This window comes from Pelodiscus sinensis, chromosome 18 (assembly GCF_049634645.1).
Source record: "Pelodiscus sinensis isolate JC-2024 chromosome 18, ASM4963464v1, whole genome shotgun sequence".
Classification (NCBI taxonomy): Eukaryota; Metazoa; Chordata; order Testudines; family Trionychidae; genus Pelodiscus; species Pelodiscus sinensis.
Window position 1 is genome coordinate 10,960,807 of NC_134728.1, and position 22,140 is coordinate 10,982,946.

The window sequence follows — 22,140 nt, forward strand, 5'->3', positions numbered from 1 at the left end:
AGCAATGGACAATACCTTTTGTGTTTATCTGCTTGTGAATCACTGCACCTAACAAACATCTCCATTTTGACATCAAAAGCCACATATGGGACATAGTATCAGAGAGGTAGCCATATTAGACTGAATCTGCAAAAGCGACGAGGAGTCCTGTAGCACCTTATAGACTAACAGATTTATTGGAGGGAGCATAAGCTATTGTGGGGCAAAGACCCACTTTGTCAGATGCATTATTTTGAAGTGTGTCTTTGCCCACAAAAGCTTATGCTCCAATAAATCTGTTAGTCTATATGGGATATAGCCAGCTCACTTAATTAGCCTCATTAACTACAATTGACAGATACTTCTGCTGTTTTATCTATATATCTATATCTCTTATATAAAACTCGTGATTCTATATATTTTGGGTAATCTCTAAGGTGCCACAGGACTACTTGTTGCTTTTAATGAAAAAAATAGGGGGGGTTAAGTATGTCAAGTTTTTAAGTTTGACATCTGTAGTACCCATAACATTGGTAGGAAGTATGAAATCTCATACTAGCTGCTGGTTGCCACTTACATTATTTTTGTATGAAGGAATTTCTATTACCTAGCATTTATATATCTCACTTTTCATCAGTGGAATTAAGTGCTTTATAAAGGAAGTCATTGTCATTATCCCCACATTGCAAATGGAGAAATACCCTCTCTGAGAGTCAGAGTGACTTGCCCAAGGTCACCTAGCTGGCCAGTTGCAAAGCAAGACTCCCGGCCTGTGGTCTATTTACAAAGCTACACTGCTCCACAAAATTCTTAAAATCCTCAGTGAGAGATCCAAGAACATGATCAGGATTTTACTGCTGTAACCAGCCCTTTCAAAATGCTAGGCAAGCTCCTAAATTGCTGCACTCATGGGAGGAATGGGGTGGTTGAAACAGAGGAGAATCAGAAACGTGTTAATGATGTGCTTAATAGTCTGAAGGTAGAAGTGACAAGATAAAGATGCAAAACATGTTTGTTCTTACTTTTGACATTAGCTTAAGGGCTATGAACTTAAACTGAAGGGAAGACTGGCCACTTAAATAAATTTACTTGAGGTAATTTTATTAAACTTGGCATAATTTAATGTATGGGATAAAATGTCAAGGACAACACGAACAGTAAACACTTTAGTGGCTGATGGAAAAAAATGTGAGGTACTAGTCATAATACAAGACTGACTGATATTGTATAGCACTGGTATTGCAAGATGATTAAGGATGGATGCACTAATTAGGAAAACATACAGCTTGATTAGAACCTTTGTCAAGGACTTAAAAATCAGCTGGGTGTCTTCCCTCAACACCTTCACATTTTTATGTGCTGCTTTTGTTCTTCAATGGAAACAGAACTGGAAGTACTCCAGTTAACACCATGGGTACATCTATAGAGCAGGGCTAAAGTCCAATTAAGTTACACAATTTGAGCTACATCAATTGCATAGCTAAAGTCATACTAGCTTAATTCGGCTTTTGGCACTGTCTACACAGCAGGAAGTCGAAGGAAGAACACTCTTCCTTCGACTTCCCTTACTCCTTGTGAAATGAGGGATACCATGAGTCAGAGTAAGAAATCCTCCATATTGACATTATTTCAAAATAAAGGCTTGTGGTGTAGACAAGCACTCCCCCTCCCCCCATCACCTCCCTTCTCCCCTATTTATTTTGGGTCTCCACATCCTAAACTCAAAACTCCAGTCTGAAGAAGTGGGCTGTGCCCACGAAAGCTCATGATACCATCTACATGTTTGGTTAGTCTATAAAGTACTACCATACCGTTTGTTGTTTTTTAAGTTTATCTTGGACAGACTAACTCGGCTACTCCCTGAAGTTTCAGAATACCATTATTCTGAAATAACGCTGCTATGTAGACATCGCCCATGATATTTCTAACTCAGAAAATATTCTGAGGGAAAGCTGAGTTAGTCTGTAATAGGAAAACTTTAAAAAACTTGTGAGTAGTGCCTGTTCTTGTAAGATAGGTAGCCCACTTCTGAAGGACAGTCCCTTTTTTTTTTTTTTCTTAAACTCTGGCACTGGAATGAGGAAGAAAAACCATGTACAAAAATGTCTACTAGGAAGCATTTGATACATCGCTTAGGCCATGTCTACACTACACAGGAAATCAACATTGACACTAAATCAAACTCAGAGGGCGCCTCCATTGGTGCTGGTACTCTTGCTCCTCACAAGGAGTAAGGGAAGTTGATGGGAGCATTTGCTCCTGTTGACCTCCTGCTGTGTGGACAGCGCAGAAACATGATTTGAGATGCATCAATACCAACTATGTAATTAACATATCAGGAATTGCATATCTTAAGTTGACCTTCCGCTGTAGTAGAATGTGCCTTAGAATAATAATGGATAAAATAACTCTTGTTGGCAACAGCAGATCATTGGCATTTCTGCCTTTGTTCCATATGCCAGTTATAAGCATGCTCCTAATTTGTAACTTCCGTTGTAGCTTTTCATTCCACCTCAGATTTCCTTGATTTTTGTTCTTATATTTCATTTTTCTGAGACTCTGAGCCGAGCCAAGCCAGGGGAAGATTCAGTTTCATACATTGTCCTTTCCTTCAGTTTCAGCAATCTTCACTGCTTCTTTGGGTGAATGATTTCTTGGGTGTATTTTGGGGGATATGAGGGGCTGTTTAAAAAATATGAAGCTGGGAAAGGAGGGCTGCAGTTAGGTAAACCAGGGTATGTCTACACTACGCTCCTAATTCGAACTAGGAGGGTAATGTAGGCATACCGCACTTGCAAATGAAGCCCGGGATTTGAATTTCCCGGGCTTCATTTGCATAAAGCCGGCCGGCGCCATTTTTAAATGCCGGCAGTTCGAACCCCGTGCCGCGCGGCTACACACGGCACGGAGTAGCTAGTTCAGATTAGGCTTCCTAATCTGAACTACCTGTACTCCTCATGGAAGCCTAATCCGAACTAGCTACTCCGTGCCGCGTGTAGCCGCGCGGCACGGGGTTCTAACTGCCGCCATTTAAAAATGGCGCCGGCCGGCTTTATGCAAATGAAGCCCGGGAAATTCAAATCCCGGGCTTCATTTGCAAGTGTGGTATGCCTACATTACCCTCCTAGTTCGAATTAGGAGGGTAGTGTAGACATACCCCCAGAGCTATGGAAACATTTCTTCTTTCTTATAGCAGATTCTCAACCTCTGGTTGCAATCTTCTGGTCAATAACTTCAGGATACTCAATATTAATGTTCCCTCTAAGCTGTGTGCTTGCGTGGCCACCCAGGAGAGATTCAGATGCCTCCCACCTGATTAGCAGAGCACCCACAGCTGGCAGCCAATGTTTCTACTGGTGGTGCACATCTGCACATTCCTCAGTGCACATAACAAAATTTACTCCACACATGGGTGGGAAAAAATTAGAGGGAAGATTGTTAGAATGCTACCAGATTGGCATGTCAAACTCATGACATTGAATGTAATCCTATAGACTTATGACTGATTGACAGCCACAATTATTTATCTTAACAGAATCTTCTATTGTGAGAAACATCGTTTCAGAACCTAACACTTCCTGTTTCCTTTCACCAAAAGTTCTGTAAGCTTGATCTTGAAATGTCCAGGGAAAGCATTCATTTAAGGTAATGAGTCTCTGTAAGACATATGTATCAATGTCAAGAAATCAGAGATGAACGCCATCGAAATTTATGCACACTAAGGAGACGTTTGTATCACTCCGAAGCTATTTTCAGTGGGATGGGAGAGCTTCAAAATCTTTAGCGTTCATGATGACATGGCCAGAAAATCATATGGTGTAAATCAGAGTTGTTCTATTGATCTCACTTGAGTTATGCCCATTGACATTTGCTGAGGATCTGCTTTTCAGTCTAGAAGTGAAGATAAAAATAGCAAGAGAGAATCTGGAGATTTCAAGGGGCCAGGTCTTTGCTGGAATAAGTTACTATAGCTCCCTTATTTGTCCCAACATTTCTTTATATATATATATATATATGGGAGGAGAAGGAAAACCCCTACATTTTTAATGTCTTCAAAATAATGCATAAAAATTACTGTGTGTGAGAGTTTGAGGAGAACATAAACCAAAAAATGAAACCCAGAAAATCTTCGAAAAATTTTTGAACAAACGAAATTAGGTTGCTAGGGCATGTCTATACTTACCACAAGATTGATGTTCCAGAGGTCGATCTTTAGCATTTGATTTAGCAGGTCTAGTATAGACCTGTAAACTGGACGCTGAGGGCAGCCCCTGCCGGCATCCCGAACTCCTCCTTTTGCAAGGAGTAAGGGAAACCGATGAGAGTGTTTGTTCCCATTGACCTCCCACTGTGTGAATGACACCAAGGCTAGGTTTAAGGTAAGCCAATTTCAGCTAGGAATGTTGCTTAGTGGGAGTTGCATACCTTAAGTCAATCTTCTTGGTCTAGTATAGACCAAGCCTAAGTGTAGGAATTGTCCTGTCAAAAGGGAAGCGAGGCTTAGCTGAAGAGAATTACTGTATCTTGTGGACTGAGAGATATTGCATTTTGGCTGCTACAAGGCTTTTTAATTTTAAATTAGTGAACTCTGCCAATAATTGGGTTCTTCAAGAATAAGGCAAGAAAAGAGATTTTTTTCGACCAGATTTTATATTAAGGGCCCATTTAGAAATGTCTGACAGATGAGTTAACGAAGGGTTAACCAATCATTACAGATTGTCCTGATTTTTAGTCAATGAGTTGCTTATGTACCGGTCATGTCTGTAACATTCTTATATCTATTACTCACTTTTTTTTTTCCCTTGCCGTGTCCACGAGGTACCAGGAATGTGGCTGAACTAGGTCACAGGTGTTATTAGCTTATCACCTATGGGAAACTATCCAGCAATAGCCTGTCCAGTGCAGGTCCCCCTTCCTTTTGTAATACACAGTAGCTCTCAGTATGCCCCACTCCATATATTTAATCTGGCCCTGGCACTGCTGCTGTGATTCCACCATTTTCCCTCATTTGAAGATTGAATGTGTGGAGAAAAGTAATGGCCTCACTGTGAGGGGGAGCCAACAGCTTCACTGGAGGGGAGGGTGGCTCTATGCTCCATGCTCCAAGAAGGGGCAGGGCCTGAGATGGAAGGAGCAGATCTGGGGCAGCCAGCCCTCAGCGTTAACCAGACAACAGCTCGCCTTCCCCCCCGAGCCCTCCGCACAGCCTGAAGCGCACCTCACAGTGCTCCGGCAGTGACTTAAAGGGCCCAAAGCTCCAGATGCCACCCCTGTCATGGTAGAAGCAGTGGTGTCTGGGACCCCTGGACTTTTTTGAATTGCCAGGGTCTTGAGTAATTACCCCTCAGTCTCCATGTCAGTGGGCCTGTCACTGCCAGACAGTACATGTGTGTTTCTTTTATCTTTTTTAGGACATACACCCCCACCCATTCAGTTTCCACTCCTAGCTTATGAGGGAACCAGACCCCACCCAAATGAATATCTGCACTAGGTATCTGCTATCCACGTTGCAACAGAAGAGCACATTACAACTTAATCCCTGAGCTGCTGAGGAAGATGTTTTAAAAAACCCTCCCTGCCTACACCCATCTAGCACTGAGGGATAATTTCCATCCTAGCCCTCAAAAGTACTAGTGTGATGCTCACAGTAGGCCCCTAAAACTCAGGTCCTTGCTAACTCCGTAGGCAGGGGGAGGGGGAATAAGGCAGAGAACTATGGTTCCTGGGAGCAGAATGGTGCCTAGACAGAAGAGAAAAAGGGAAATTGTAAATTCAGATTTGGGTTTGGATTTTGTTTTTTGGTGAACCTATAAAGGTAATTTCTTCAGAGTTCACGCCTCTGCAAAACCATTCAGTAAAGGTTTCAATGACAGAAAAATAAATATAAAGGAAAGAACAATGTGTTTATGCATAACCACCAGCCTTGACATTTAACTGAATTGCATGTAGCACTTTTGTGGTGTTCTCTTTAAAGAACATACTGCACTAGAGACTTAAGGATGTATGAAGCGAGAATATTGCAAATGAGAAGTAGTAAGTTTATGCAGGCACTAAAGAAGATATTGAAAGGAAGAGGCAGAAGCAAATTGTACAGCTCTAAATTTATAATTCCTTCATTGCTCTTCCAAAGACAATCTGCATGTTCAGGCTAATTTTTTTTATATATATCACAATTGATTATGAATTAAAACTGCATCTGTAAAGTTCCAGTATTCTACTTTTCCTTGAAAGTCATAAATACAGCTTGAATTAAGGAAGCATTAAAACATGAAGAAAGGCTGAACTTTAATCTATTACAACTGTAGTAAAGCATGGGTACGCCTCATAGGGATTGTCTCCACTATGGGGTGGGTCCATTCTGCAGCAATCCATTCACTGGCAGTCAATTTAGTGAGTCTAATAAAGATCCACTAAATCGACCACTGATCACTCTTCTGTTGACTGCAGTACTCCAGCAGAATGAGATGAGTGAGGGGAGTCAACAGAAGAGGGTGTTGTGCGTGCGCGAAGATACACACACACACACACACACACAGTGTGGACCCTCCAGTTAGTAGATCTAAGTTAAATCAATTGGAGTTATGCTAGTCCTTGTAGCATAGACCTTCTCATAGGTACAAATTATGTCTGATCTTGGTGGAGAGTAAATCTACGCCAACTGATAAGACAATTTCGTGGGATCACTTCTAAACTTTTATTCTCAATTTTTCTGTCAATACAATAAATGAGGAGAGAAAGGGAGGAGAAACTTTTATCTCTAATTATTGAACTGTTGAAGATTGGAAGAAAAATTTGGATTTCTTTGTTTCGGTGCTAAAGGCTATTTTATTGAATAGTTCTTCATACAGTGCCTGCATATTTATATTGATTCATTCTACTGTTGCCTTACCCCATATGAAATTTGTACATACTACTATCTAAAATAATAGGTAATGCACTTAGAGCAACATTTGACCATAAATCTTTAAGCTTTTAATAACATGCTTAGAGCATTAGATCTCCACACCATAGAAATTACAGTAGCAGATGAAAAACTTTCATTTTTATAATAGTTTTGCTAAGGTTTTTTGGGGTTTTTTTTGTCAGAATAATAGACTGAAAGACAAACTCATGATTCAATACTTTGAGACTAGCTCAGTGAATTAAGAATTTACTAACAATGTTGGTTTATTCTGCTTGTACCAATAGTAGCTTTGAAGATAAACTTAATCAAATCACTTTCAAATTATTTAAACTTAATACTTCCCAATCTCTATTTTTAAGATTTAGGTTTTTTAAAGAATTTATTGATTTAAATATTTAGGGAGAAGCATTCTTTGAGTTGTGATTCTATTCTTTACAAAACTATATACAGAGCTGATATTCATTGATAGTGGTTATCAGTTTGACCTCTAATGAATAGAACAGATTTATGGGAAACTCATTAAAGAGTCAGTTTAAGACTTTAGTGACTCATTCTGGTTGATAATTAACAGCATACACTGAGAGAGTTTCGAGAGGGCGCTACAAAATGAACTTAATACCAACTGTACTTACCAGAGACAAGATGTTTTGAGTAGAGTGGAGGATAGGGAGGAAAAGCATTGGTCATTAACACATTTCAAAAGGTTTTTCTTATTTTTTCTTCAGTTACTACAGAAAGAAAACTTAGTAAATGCCATCTGGCAGCTGAATCTCAAGCAGTTTTTTTAGTTTGATATAATTGTTCATATATACAAACAATTGTATATATTGCATGCTTAAATTGATTACAGCACTGTAATTCTATTGAGCTATTCAGTTATGTACACTAATGATTATTTCTGTATTACATCCTTTTTATACTAGACACTGAAGCATGTACCTAAGCTGGCAGTTTTAAATATTTTTAATTTGTCAGCTTTGCCAGTGATAGTTAAATGCAGTTGTACTACAGTGCTTTCAGATAGATTTTTTTTTTTAATGGAGATTCTAAAACCAAAAAAATCCCCTACTTTATTTAAAACAAAAAAGAAAAGTGAAGGGACTAAGTGACAACCATGTAATCATCTACTATGAGAAAGTTTGTTGTTTGTCTAGAGGATGACAATATCTCAGGTAATTATCAATTGTAATCCTGCATAGATTTCCACCACAATGTCAACAACCATTACCCATCCATCAGACTCTCTAAAACATTCCTGTATCATCATTAGCTTCCTGGACACTATCATCACTTCAAGAATGGAACCATACAGACAGCTATCTACCAAAACCTACAGATCACCATTGTGACATGCTGTACCCTGCACGAACCTCTGTACCCACATATTCACCACTTCAATATGATCGTGGTGTCTTTTGTATAAAGTATGCTTATGAAAGATCATTTGAAAAGTCTTTAACTGATGAACCTCATTAACCCTGCCATCAGTGTCCCCTGTAAGATGTACTCTTACAAGGCCATTCAGCAGAGATTTAAATGCCACTCAGCTGATTAGCAGAGCACCCACTGCTAGGTTTTGTTTCTCCTGGTGGTGCACTTTCACATATGCCTGGCTGCAAGTAAAAATGTATTCTGCACATGAGTGGAAAAAATCCTCACATAGATGGAAAAGATTAGAAGGAACATTGTCTGCCATCCAAGTTTTCCCGTGGGAATTCCCAACTAGTCACATTGTGAAGTGGCTCCAAATCAATGTTGCACGTGGCTATGGCCATCTCCCCACTTTCCTTTTGTCTTGTGGCCCACCACCACACCACGTACAGTTTTACTGCTTTGCTGCAAATGATTCTGCCCTCTTCTGTTGGCTCTGTGCCTATCAGATGGCCTAGTGCTATTCATCAGTCTGATGGCCTTATGTCTTCCCTAAGATTCCTTAGAAGCCACTGAGACATACAGTGGAGTTAATAGACAGCAGAAAATCGGTATCAATAGGAGGTCCTAACAGTGGAACTCGATGATAATATATGGGTTATAGTTTAGTTTCTCAGTAATACTTTCAGAAGAAGAAAAGTTTCTCTTAAGTTCTTTTAAAGGCAAAACTCAGTCAGGTAAAGAAGCTGAACTCATGGGCCGAGGAGGTACCAAACCCTTTTATTTCTAATTCCTGTTGGTTTTCTATTTCACTCTTTCTTTACCCATAATCGGTGGTTTTGGAGGTGTTTCAGACTTGCCCTGCCAGAAGCACCTTTCTCCCATTTTTAAAACAACTGGCATTAAAAAAAACCCAAACCCCTACCTGTATCAAGACCCAGAATGCAATTCTAGCTGCTAGCTAGGTGCTATTGACCATTCTAATTAGTTGTATGTTGCTTTAGTTTAAAGAATAGTTACAGCTGCTGGTATTATTCTTGTGGTCTGTCAGTTCTTTTCCCAGATGGACTGCATTGTGAGCAATAATTACACTTCCCTCAGTTGTTACACTCCTCTTTGCCTCTGTGAAAGAACCTTATGACATATCTCTCTTTCTTAATAATTATCTTGTGTGATGAAGATAACATGAAGAGAAGTGGACACGTTACAGGCTCATCCAGGTGTTCTCGCTCTCTCTCACTCTCTCTCACTTTCATGAAATGTCATTACTATGCCAGCTGATTCCCCCCTTCACTAATTTTTCTTCTTTGTGGAGCTTCATAATGAAAAGAATGCAGAACCTGTTACCTCTCCTATTTCCCATACAACCATTTTGTCTCCTTTAAGTGAATAAAGCTCAGCAATATTTAATAGCGAAACTTAATTACATCACAATATTTGAATCAGAAGCTAAATATTGACTGTCTTAGTATTTGCAACTAATGGGGTTTGGGCTTATGTCCACATCCATGAGTGGTGGGTGAAGGCCCAGCTGGGGAAGGCAAGCTCCAGCCCCACCCCTTCTGCCCAACACACCACTCCTTTCACCTGAGACCTCACCCCCCAGCAACCTGCCCCCGTGGAGCCAAGCCCTGCCCAACCCCAGCCCTGATGCCCGATCCTTCCTGGCCACCCAAAGAGCTCAGGCTGCTGAACCACAGAGATGGCCAGAGAATGTAGGTAGTTTTGGGAAGGCAATGTCGGCCACCCCTGTCTGTGTCCCACTTTTTCAGATCTCCATTGGATCCCTGCATTGCTCCGGGATGCTGCCTTGTCAACCAAAGTCTGTCCCTTCACCCCTTTTATGTTTGAAATTTTAGTTTTAGTATTTAGTTCAACAATGGCCAGCTTCTGGCCTCAGCACATGGCTCATTCCCTCTACTTAGCAATGTAAATATCTCCATCACTCAGAACAGGTGCTTGTTTTCTCAAAACATTTTGCAAAGGTATGTGAATATTTAGAGTAAAAAAAGCTTCCAGTGAAATCCACCCTTTCTCCTAGTGAGAGTGATTTCCTCATTGAAAGTGTGAAAATAGTTTATTGGCTGTTGTTGAAGCAATATATAGTCAAAAATATTAATATAATAACACTGGAGTGAGGTGTGACATTGTGCAGGGGAAAAACCCAAAAATGCCAGAATACTTTTGTGGAACAAAAATTGTGAATTTCACACAGTGCTAACTGAGAGCAGCATACTGAATGAAAAAGCCTAAGGAGAATTAAAGAATAAGCTTTGCTTTGCTTTTATCACAGCCAGTAAGAAGTAGCCTCGAGCAACATAAGACCAGATCAATAGCAACTACCGTAGTATTTTTGTCTCAATTCAGTTTGGATCATCCTTTATTTTGCCTTTTATTTTGCAATGAAAGCTAGTCCATTCCATGATGGTAATGAAAATAATCAATGATACTCTTATTACCCAATTCTGCTTTGAAACACTTACCATAGTGAAGTTTCTGGTAATTCAATGTGTGTATAAATTCATATTAACCAAAATTTCAGCACAAGGGCCCACCTCAGTGGATCTAATCACAGAACTGGGATCCTTAATATGTATTTGGTAATATGATTTTAATCCTGCAAACACATAATCAGAGGCTCAACTTTATTCACATGAATAGTCCTATTGAAGTCTCCAGTGCTCAAAGGTATATGCATTTTCTAATGTTTGCAAGACTAGGACTATGGATACTGCATTATGGCAGTATCTTTCTATTGATGTAATCAGAAAGACACTTCACTTTCCCCAAATTTATTATCATTAAATTATTCTAACTAGAATACACCAGAGTTGGGTGGTGGTGAAAGCATTTTGTGAGGTTACACAACCCATTTCAGATGGGATCCAGAGGCCACAACTGGATAGAATGGAAGACCAAGCAGTTCTGAAATGTGTGTACCAAGAAATGCTGCCCCGTTGCCAGCTATCTCATGAGCACTGAAAGTTTCAACAGTACAAGATTACCAGTGATGGACAAAGACTGAATATGAAATCAGACCACCTTAAACATGATGGACAAGATTGATCTTAGTGGTGTTCAATTTGCAAGAAGGCCATTTTACTTTGGGGTTTGCCTAGATGTTGATTGTAGGCCGCAGTTCTTCACCAAAGGCAGAAGACTTTTAAAATTAAATTTTAAATTTTAAGGTTAAATTTACTCTCATCCTTCATCTATCCAGTGGTATTTCCTGTCTGTAACGAAGATAGATTTTGACCCATTGCCTTCTAATAGTAAAAAGAGTGCAAGAACTGCAGTAAATGCTGCTAATGCCGTTAGCAGTGCCAGACAGTGGAGCTATAATAAATTGTATGCTGCGTAACTAGCCTATGCAAGCAACAGATTTTTGCATTGAACGTAAGTTTATATGTAGGAAGGAATTTTCCCCCAAGTCAGATTGGCAGAGACCCTGAGAATTTTTCACTTGACTGTGAAGCACATGCCATGGTCCTCTTGCTGGTTTAAACTAGAGAGTAAATGGTGGAGTCACTTTAACTTGAAGTCTTTGTAGCACATTTTGAGGACTTTGGTAACTCAGTCAGGGTACTTCTACACAGCACCCTAAACTTGAAATAAGATACACAATTTGCACTATGCAAATTGCGTATTTTATTTCGATTGAATTTCAAAATAGGCCATTTTGAAATTTGGCATATCTACATAGTGCCAGATTTTGAAATAAAGCACTGTTTCAAGACATCCCTTAACCTCATGGAACGAGAGTTACCAAGATGCCAGTGTAGATGTACCCTCATAGATTATGGATCTATTACAGAAGTGAGTGGGTGAGATTCTGTGGCCTGTGATGTGCAGGAGGTCAGAGTCTCAGTCAAAAAGGGAACCTGATAGCACCCAGTCAGTAAAAGTCCAGCTAGCTGCAATAACCAGCCTCCACCACTGTGGGGGCAGAAAAAGCAGCAGCTGAAGCCACTCCTCTCTGCTCAGCTGCTGACACCTGACAAAGCCGCAGCTGGCTTCCAGACCAGGTGCTGCGCCCCACCCCCCAGGGGCGAGGCATCTTGCACAGCTCCACTTCTGTCCTGCTGTGTTCCTCTACCTGAGCCCTGCACCACCTCCCCCCAATGTGTCTGATTGGGCAGGCTCTGAATTAGCGCCTTCCAGCCTGACTCTACAGGCAGCAGTTGAGTCCTGAGAGAGAGGGGAATATGTAAGAAGGGTGGCGAACAAGTGACAGAGGGAGGGGGGAGAGGAGGGAAGTGGGCGGGGCCTCAAGGGAGAAGGCATGGCCTTGAGAGAAGAGACAGGGCGGGGGGGGACAAGGGTGCTTGGTTTCCAACAATTAGAAAACTAGGAACCGTAGATCAGAATAGATAAGGGATGGTCCCTTAGGGACTTAAAAGTCTACTAGGATGTAGAACAGATTTTGTCCCTTCGACCCTTCTCATGTGGTGGATATTTTGGGCCTTAGTTTGAAATACAACCATTGATTTATGACTGGATGTGAAGTTTTTTCCACCTGTAAAAATCAATAAGAAAGGTAGCACATACTCTGGTTACAATGTGGTAAATTCTCAGGAATAAGCCTGTATACATTTCTTTCCTGTTATCCCAAGATGATTTAGCAGAGGGGTTGTTTTAAAAACAAACCAAATACAACTGGGGGGAGCTACAGGGGATAGCCAAGTTAGTCTGTTACAGAAAAAAACAACAAATGGTCTGGTAGCACTTTATAGACTAACAAAACATGTAGATGGTATCATGAGCTTTCTTGGCACAGCCCAGTTCTTCAGATGACCAGAGTTATGAGTAGGGGATATGAAAACTCGAAATAAATAGGAGAGGCTGTGTCCATACTCAAGGGTTTTTTCGAAAAAACTTCACCTGCTTCTAGACTACAGCCGCGTTCTTTCGAAATTAAATTGAAAGAACGCAGCTTTTCTTTCGACGGCGGAAAACCTCATTTCACGAGGAAGAACGCCTTTTTTCAAAAGTGCTCTTTCGAAAAAAGGCATTCTTGAATGCAAAAAGGGCTTTTTCAAAAGAGAGCATCCAGACTGCTTGGGTGCTTTCTTTCGAAAAAGCGGCTTGCTTTTTCAAAAGTACTGCTTGCAGTCTAGATGCTCTTTTTCGAAGAGGCTTTTTCGAAAGTATCTTTCGAAAAAGCCTCTTTCAAAAGAGGCTTGCAGTCTAGACGTAGCCAGAGAGGGGAGAAAAAGGGAAAAAGGAAGGGGGATATGAGAGGGGGTGGGGGAATGTCATAATGTGTTTCTATTCACTTCAGAAGCTGCTTGCACTGAATTCTAGGAGAATTACTAAGAACAGAGTACGAGCTAGAATCTAGATCAAGAAGCATTTCATTAGGAAAATGAGCAAAGAAATATTTATAGATAAAACAACAAGAATCTACTCAAAATAAAAATTGATGCTACCAGGTAAAAATACAAGCATTAAATAATTGAATTATGTTATATGCAGTAAAGAAAACTCAGTGTTGTGTTTAAAAAGTGTGTCCTTATTTAAATCTGACTATTTACATCGATGAAGTGTCTCCCCTCATTCTGAAACAGAGAAATAATAGAAACATAACTCAGTACAGGGGTTAGTCCGATCTCTCAGACAGCTAAGGTAACTAATAATTCAATCTATCTTTTAGACAATTCCATTCTTTTTTACTTCAGAGTGAGATAGTAGATTTTATTGACCAGTGTGTATATTCTGTTTTTATACCTTTAAAACAACAAAGAGCAGCTCTAGCATTTCAGTTTTTCCTGAGACAAGCAGTAGATTTAGCGAAGTGCTGTACTGTTATCTCTTCAGAGTGAGGGTGCTCTGTCCTGGCACAAACAGCGCTTTAAAGAAACTGTAGATAGATTTTAATTGCCACTCATGGAAAATGCGACAATTACACTGTGTAGACAACTACAGCTGGAATCAAAGCGAAGTTTCTCTGAATATTCTTTATGCCCTGAATCCTCTGCTTTATTATGTACTAAAACTGCAGTGGGAAGATAACTCTGGCTGGATCCAAATTCTAATTTGAAAACCCAATGTAAAATACATCCTCCCAAGAATGCATAATTAACCAGTGTTTGTTAGAGTCAATCTGAGTGCTCAAGTTATTGAATATAGGTTAATCTTGGTTAGATTTAAAGCACCACCTGTTCACTCCTATTAAAAACAAAAGTGTCATAATTGTAATTTCTGTTTCAGTGAAGTATTTAATCCTTACATATTTGGTTTCATCTTTTGAATATGCAGTTGGCTTATGAATACCCTCCATCACTCAGAGAATCAATGTGTGTCCCATTTATTGAAAATGCAAGTAGTACATTGCCTTTGCTCTGCATATGCCTGGTAGTGAAGCGCTGGCATTCAGAAGAATGTACTTTCCAGCTGGGGAAAGCAATGCAGATCAGAGTAGCTCAGGCATTATGTATAAAGGCTTCAGTGGCTGTAAGGCAAACTGCTGCTTACCAATGTAGTTCAGAGCAGTAGTAGTAGATATGGCAGCTCTCCGGATTCAAGGCTTAATGACGGCTTGCAGACAGCTAGCTCCTTACCTTCACAGAAGTAGTGGAATTCTCCTGCGGTGGACAGCAGCTGCATACCAAATTGCCCCTTTCGCTATCTCATGTAGACTTCATGTCCATATAGGAAATGAAAGCAGTGAAGTTCAAAAAGTGACTTTGGTGGACTGCAATGGCATTAGTGATCATCAAAAAAGTTTCATTCCAAATCCCATTTGTCTCACTCTCCTTTTGATAGGGCATCATGTATCCTAAACGCTCTTAAGGGCTGTTGGGACAGCCACCAGGGGGAAGGTTCGTCATCTTATCATAGCCTTCTGCAAATCTTGTAGGGTGCATATAAATACCTGGGACAAGCATGTCTGTGCCTTGCCTGAACTGCACAGGCTGTGATGTCAAAAAGATTCAAGACCTCTCTTAAAAATGTCACATACAGCATTCAGGCATCTCTGATCAGAGCATGTTGCTTACTCCACAAATATCCCTGCTGTGTGTACCAACATGTAGTCTGCCAAGGCACTATGTTAAAATATGGACTTTGTTCAAATAAGCAGTCAGCAAAATATATTCATAGGACATCATATGGATAAAAGAGAGAGAAAGCTTCTCCTTTTAAAAGCATTCTAGGAACATTGTAGGCTCTTAGACCAAGTAAGTTGTAGATGCCACAAAAGCATTGCTGTTGGCAACACAAGCCTTTCCAAAGGAATAAGACATTTCAAGGCCTTCAGTGTAGGGAGCCAGTGAGAACTGTGCAAGAGGAGGGAACTTCTTCTGATTGGCTATTCAATTTAATATCCCCAAGGAGAAAAGCTGTTTTAAAAAAACACACCTCACTGTGTTGGCTGTGTTATGGGAATGTAATGAGAGTTAAAAGCAAAACTGGATAAGTTGAAAGTTGTGACAATTCTTTTTTTGCAGAGGTCAGCACAATGGCAATAGGATTAAAAAATGTTGCTCAGGAAAGTAAAATCATCATTTTAAGTTGCTCAAAGCAGAATACTTTATCTCTCTAATGTACGGGAGAAGGAGAGACCAGTAAAGTCCTCAGTTCAGTACTTTAAAACCACATTATTCCTGTTTTTCTCTCTTCCTCCTCCCTCCCCCCCGCTCCCTGCATTATGATAAAAAATATTACCAAGTTTAATTCCCACACTTCAGTTTGACTAGAGAGAAAGGACGGGGGGGAAAGAGCTTTGTGGAACATGTATTTGACCAGAAAAAATAATCGGGTCAAAATGCAGGTAAAACAGTATTTTGAGTAGCAATCAATGAATCTCAGCGATTTTTGTTTGAAGCAATGTGAGCAAACTGAATTTAGGGTATCTCTATAGGTCAAGACTATAGAGAGACCCTAGACTAGACTAAAACCATGACTAGTGTGAAAAAAGTGAATAAAGAAGAGTTATTTACTCCTTCCCATAACACAAGAACTAGGAATCACCAAATGAAATTAATAGGTAGCAGGTTTAAAACAAACAAAAGTAGTATTTCTTCAGACAACACAGTCAACCTGTGGAACTTCTTGCCAAGCGATGTTGTAAAGTCCAAAACTATAAGAGGGTTCAAAAAAGAACTACAGAATTCATGCTGTACAGGTCCTTCAGTGGCTACTAGCTAGGATGGGCAGGATGTCCCCCTAACCTCCATTTGTCAGAAGCTGGGAATAGGGGACAGTATTTACGGTACATATACACAGCAACATTATTTTGAAATAACCAGCGTTATTTTGAAATAACTTAGTCCATGTCTACACAACAGGCGGTTATTTTGAAATAATGTCAAAATTCTATCAAGCTGGAGGACTTCTTACTCCGACTCCTGTAACTCTCATTGTACAAGGAGTAAGGGAAGTCAGAGGAAGAGTGCTCTATTTCAAAATAAGGGCTGTATAGATGCTCCCAATTTCAAAATAAGCTATTTTGAAATAATCTAGGCAATTGAAGTAGCTCAATTTGCATAGCTTATTTCAAGTTAAGCCCTGCTGTGTAGATGCTCCCTTAACGATGACCTGTTTTGGCGCATTCCCTCTGGCATTGGCTATTGACAGAAGACATGATACTGGGCTAGATGGAGTCTGATATCATAGGGCTGTTTGTATGTTCTCTTCTATACTGCACTCAGACGCATATGGCTGGCCTGTGCCAGGCTTCTGGGGTTTAGGCAAATGGGCTGGTGCAGAAGTTTCAGCTCAGTCTGGAGCCTATGCACTACGACCTTGTAAGGTCGCCTGTCAAGTGTAACTAGGCTACTGGAAACAAGCATTGTGCTGCAATGGCTTGAAGCATCTGGCCCCTGTAGCTAGCCCACAAGCTTAAAGGCACCCAGAGTGACAGAATCCCTAACTGGTCTGGGTGATTCCCAGAATGTCCCAAGTATTGCTCTCTTAAAATCTCGGCTGTCCTGCAAGAATAAACTGTTTTGATTATTATCTAGCACTTCCTCTGTTAAACCTCCTTGTTGATTGTTAATGGGAGTGGCTTCTACCCCCTTGTTACACGGGTTAAATCCTGGGTTTTTTGTTGCAACACCTGGTATTTCTATCTAAGGTGACTCCTTACTGTGCCCACAACACAGAGTGCTGTCCCTTTGGAACATGGGAATGCAACTACTCTGATGGATGAGTATAACATAATATTCCTGATGCACAATAGCACAAACCCGAACACATGAAATGCCACCCCCCAAAACAATAAAAACAATAGGGACCTTACTGAGGTCTCTGGGGGACAAAGGCTGAAGGACCTGAACTGTCCTTGCTCCTCGTTGACTCACCAAACTATTTGAATAAATCACCCCATCAGAAGCATTTCTATTCATTTTCTGCCAGAGTTTCCAGTCTGTTCTGTCCCCAGACTCTAAGTAGGCTGGATATACATGGTATAAATCTGCAAAACCTTACTCATATGTGTAGTCCCTGCAGAGCAGTACGTAGACTATTGTCTCAGTATGTCTCCAGGAATGCATTATGCCTCAAGTCAGAGGAGGGAAGGGGTGGAACATGGGCCAAATTTCCACTACCATCAGACAGCGACATCTGGGCTGCGTCTACATTGGCATGATCTTGCGCAAAAGCAGCCGCTTTTGCACAAAAACTTGCTGCCTGTCTATACTAGCCACGAGATCTTGCGCAAGAACACTGATGTTCTAATGTATGAAATCAGTGCTTCTTGCGCAAGAACTTTGATGCTCCCGCTCAGGAATATGCCCTCTTGTGCAACTGTTCTTGCGCAAGAGGCCAGTGTAGACAGGCAACATGAATTTCTTGTGCAAGAAAGCCCTATGGTTAAAATGGCCATCAGAGCTTTCTTGCGCAAGAGAGCGTCTACACTGGCATGGATGCTCTTGCGCAAAAGCACATCTCTTGCGCAAAGGCATATGCCAGTGTAGACGCTCTCTTCTGGAAGAGTTTTTGCACAAGAACTCTTCCGCAAAAGTGTTCTTGCGCAAAATCATGCCAGTGTAGACGTAGCCCTGGAGCTAGCCAGCTACTTCAGGCGAAACAGGCTGCGTCACCCTTAAAAGTCATCCTTAACAGTCAGTCTCCCTGTTTGTTCCACAGGAGAAATGCTACATAACGAACATGAGTCCATTCAGAAGAAGGTACGTTCATGGAGAGAAAATAGGGGAGAGTGGGGATAATTCATAATGTTTCTTCCTCTACTTGAACTCATTCTGGTCACTGATGTGGGATCCCATGCCCACAAAGTGTTGCTCATGCCAATCGTTTCCCAGACGCACAATAGCACAAACATCTACACAGCAACATTATTTCGAAATAACTTAGTCCACGTCTACACAGCAGTCAGCTATTTTGAAATAATGTCAAAATATTGTCAAGCTGGAGGACTTCTTACTCTGACTCCTGTAACCCTCGTTGTACAAGGAGTAAGGGAAGTCAGAGGAAAAGTGAGACTTTTCTCAAAATGGGAGACTTTTCCATGAGCTTGGGTCATGAAATTTTCATCGCTGCTTAATTGCTCCTCTGTGTTTTACTGTGCAACATTATCTGAAATAAATGTAATATTTGTCCAACTGGCAAGTCTCCTTCCTCGGTACAGGCAATACAAATGCTTGCTGCATCAAACACAATGCTAGTGATAACTCGTAACTACTTTCCATTCAAAAAGAGATTGCACAGGTTTTCCTGCTGAGTCACCTCAAATTCAATTTCTCATCGAGAGTTCATCTAAATTACCTGCCCATGAATTAACAATGCTGAATGCTAACAGAGACATTGAATTATATTATCTTTCAGCTACTAGTTCTGGAAAATGTAATTGCAGCTGACAAGGTCAGCTTCATTTTTTCTCTCCATTTTTTACTTGCTCATCATGCCTTTTATATTTCATAGTCTAGGTGGAAACAAAGAGTCAAGCAATTTGCCATGTTTAGTGTGGGGGGAGTGAGGGGGAGTTTAAGACATGTCACAGTGGCCACATAAGCATATTTTTCCCCCACAGGTAATGAATACCACTTTGAAAGTTTGGATGGTCCTTCAGTGTGGCCTGGTTGTTGTAGACAGACAGGCCACATTGTCCAATATCGACTTCTATGTTGACCCACCAGTAATAATGACATCTTTGGGCTGAGTTTTGATATCAGAAATTGAGATATTCTTCAGCAAAAGCTTGTAAGTAGCACAGTCATCTGCAAGCAACTACTAAGGTTAGCATAAGGAAAATATACATACAAGAATAGGCACAAGCAACATGCATAAAGAAAGCATAGTTCTGTCTACTGTATACCTTGCCCTACAGAAATTGTTCTATGCTGGTAAAATAGATCCAATTAACTGCTGATAACTTGTTTGGATATTAAAGAGGTTCTGGGAAAAAGAAGCGTCATGCAGTAGCAAAGTTAAAACTCCATCAGTATTTACTTTTAAATTATGATGCTACAGCTGACTAAAATTTTTAGGCCAAAATTTTTTTCACATCAAAATCCAGATTTGGGCCAACCAAAACATCTAGCAAGTTCAGATAAAAATTCACCAAATTGTGTCAGTTAAATTTGTTGGAGACTTTCTGAAATGAGACTTTTTCATGTGAAATGACTGTTTCCAATTTTACATCACTTTTTTAAGCACTAAAAAACCTCAATCAAAACAAAGCCTTTTATTTCAGGCAAACAACATTTTTTTCAACACAAACTGTCGGGGATTGGTGGATTTGTTTTTAGTTTCTGTTGCAGCCAGCAATGCAAAGAATTTGTTATTTGTATAGCTCTAGCTGCTGCCGTTTCCTGGTAGAGTGAATGAATCTGGACACAATGGATCAGATGAGATAGTGCGATGTTCACAGCATCCATCCATGAGGGGCAGGTACCACTCCCTGCTGAGAACACAAATGACTTTCAGGTATAATACTCGGCTCAATACTCTGATATGAGACACATTTACAACCAGATTATTAGCCATCACTACCTGGCCTCCAGTTGTGAACAAGACATATTTTCATCAATAACACCAGTAATGGCAGGTGATAACCATGTGCAAGTGACATGCTGTAAAAGTGAGTGGACATGTAGGTAAAAAATACCTAGCGGAAATCCCCCTAAAAGAGGCAAATTAAATGCATAAAATCCCAAGGAGCTAGGCCTTAAAGATTCAGCCATTATCATAAACTTTTGGAAATCCACCTATGTAAAGAACAGAAATCTCCAGAGTTAGGAATATATTAGAGCAGTTGAGTTTGATAAGCAGCATATGTTACACTATAAACATTTCAGTCTTAATGCCAAAAACAAAGGTACTAAAGTAAAGTACTCAGAGTGTTCTGTTTTAACAAATGGACATTAAAATGAGATTTGCAGAGCCCAAGATTTCCTTCTAGGCTGCTTTGAATTTAGAAATTAATATGTGCTTCACTTCATTTTATATTTCCCCACAATTAATCATCAGGAAAGAACAAATACTACATTTGTCATAAGAGAAACATGTGCTCTGTGTCCTAATCTTCTGACAGTGCTTGAAAGAGAAGATCATAGAACTGAACTGTTTAAATATTCTGTTGTTCAACTGAAGCTATTAACCTTTTGGAGAGCATTTTCCTTTCAGAAAGTCTTTTAGTTACTTTACTCGTGAAATAAAAATTCATTTTTGTACAGTGATAAGTGAACCCAAGAAGGTTCACAGTTAGGCTTGTCAGATATATCCAAACCCCATGAGGTGGAAAAATGAGGTTGGGAATGTTATGAGAATGGTACCTCTAACAAGATGAATGGCACCTTTTGCTTCAGTCCCTTAGCGGAAATAACAGGACATCAGTTGCTTTTTCAATTTCATGGTGCAGCTGATTCTGGGTTCATACATCAAGCCAAAAGTGCAAAGGTACACAGGACTAAATGCAAATACACACACACACACACACACACACACACACACACACACACACACACACATATGTGTGTGTGTGTGTGTGTGTGTGTGTGTTTACAAGTGACTAGTTAAATCAGAGGAAAGCGAGTGAAGTTGGTTGTACTTTATTGAAAATGGCTTGATCTTTTCTATTTAAGAGTTAAGGATCACATTGTTTCCTTCTTTTGAAGGAACAGCCAGAGACTCCAGTAGGGATGCCACAATTGCTAGCAACTTTTACATGGAAAGTGCTTAGAGGATGCAATGATGGACAGGAGTACCTTGGTATGCTTTATATTGCAAGACATGTAATGCTCAATGATCCACAAAGGAAATAAGTGTGTCTCTGACCTCTTGTTGGAAGAAGTTTCTCTTAAAGCAGGCTACCTTTGAGTGACCTACCTTGAACTACAGAGTGTAGAGAACGTAATTTTCAGCATATATATGTAACTCCTCACGTTTCCCATATGTGCATCTCAGGATGATTATGATGAACAGTGTGACTCAGACTTTCAGTATAGACCTTAATGCTCCCTTTTCATGAACCCGGGGATTCCTCTGCCAGTTGGCATCAAGAGGTTCTTGTGTCACAGGTACTACATGCTGCAAATAAGGTTGGTGACATCCATCTATCTCCGACTCTCTTATTCTTTGTTCAGCATAATCATTCTGAGATGCACATATGGGAAACATGTGAGGAGTTATATATATAAAATTATGTTCTCTACACCGTGTAGTTAATGGCAGGTCACTCAAAGGTAACCTGTCTTGAGACATGTCTTCCAACAAGAGGTGAGACACTTATTTCCCTCGTAGACCATTGAGTATTACATGCCTTGCAATAGAAAGTATTCTGAGATTTTAGAAGGAAACAGTAATAGGAAGAGGTAAACAGCAGAGGTGGGAATCCTTTTTCCAAAGATCTGGTTGGTAAATCTGTGCAGAGATACATCCTGGCATGTTTCAATCTGTGGAGATGAGATGCTTGTGATCTTGATCTT

At 40.3% G+C, this 22,140-nt stretch overlaps 1 long non-coding RNA gene across 6 annotated transcripts in view; it reads left to right on the forward strand.

The window, feature by feature from the left end:
* Positions 1-22,140, forward strand: part of LOC142818789 (uncharacterized) — a 133,498-nt gene that overhangs the window by 59,738 nt on the left and 51,620 nt on the right. For 2 of the 6 annotated variants that reach the window (XR_012896434.1, XR_012896432.1), the window contains exons 4-5: positions 3,515-3,624; positions 18,344-18,384. The exons of 1 other annotated variant lie outside the window; for it this stretch is intronic. This is a non-coding gene — a long non-coding RNA (uncharacterized LOC142818789). Of the gene's footprint in view, positions 1-3,514; positions 3,625-18,343; positions 18,385-19,244; positions 19,415-22,140 lie in introns of all 6 variants that reach the window. 3 more of the 6 variants (XR_012896433.1, XR_012896435.1, XR_012896437.1) reach the window with 3 other exon arrangements.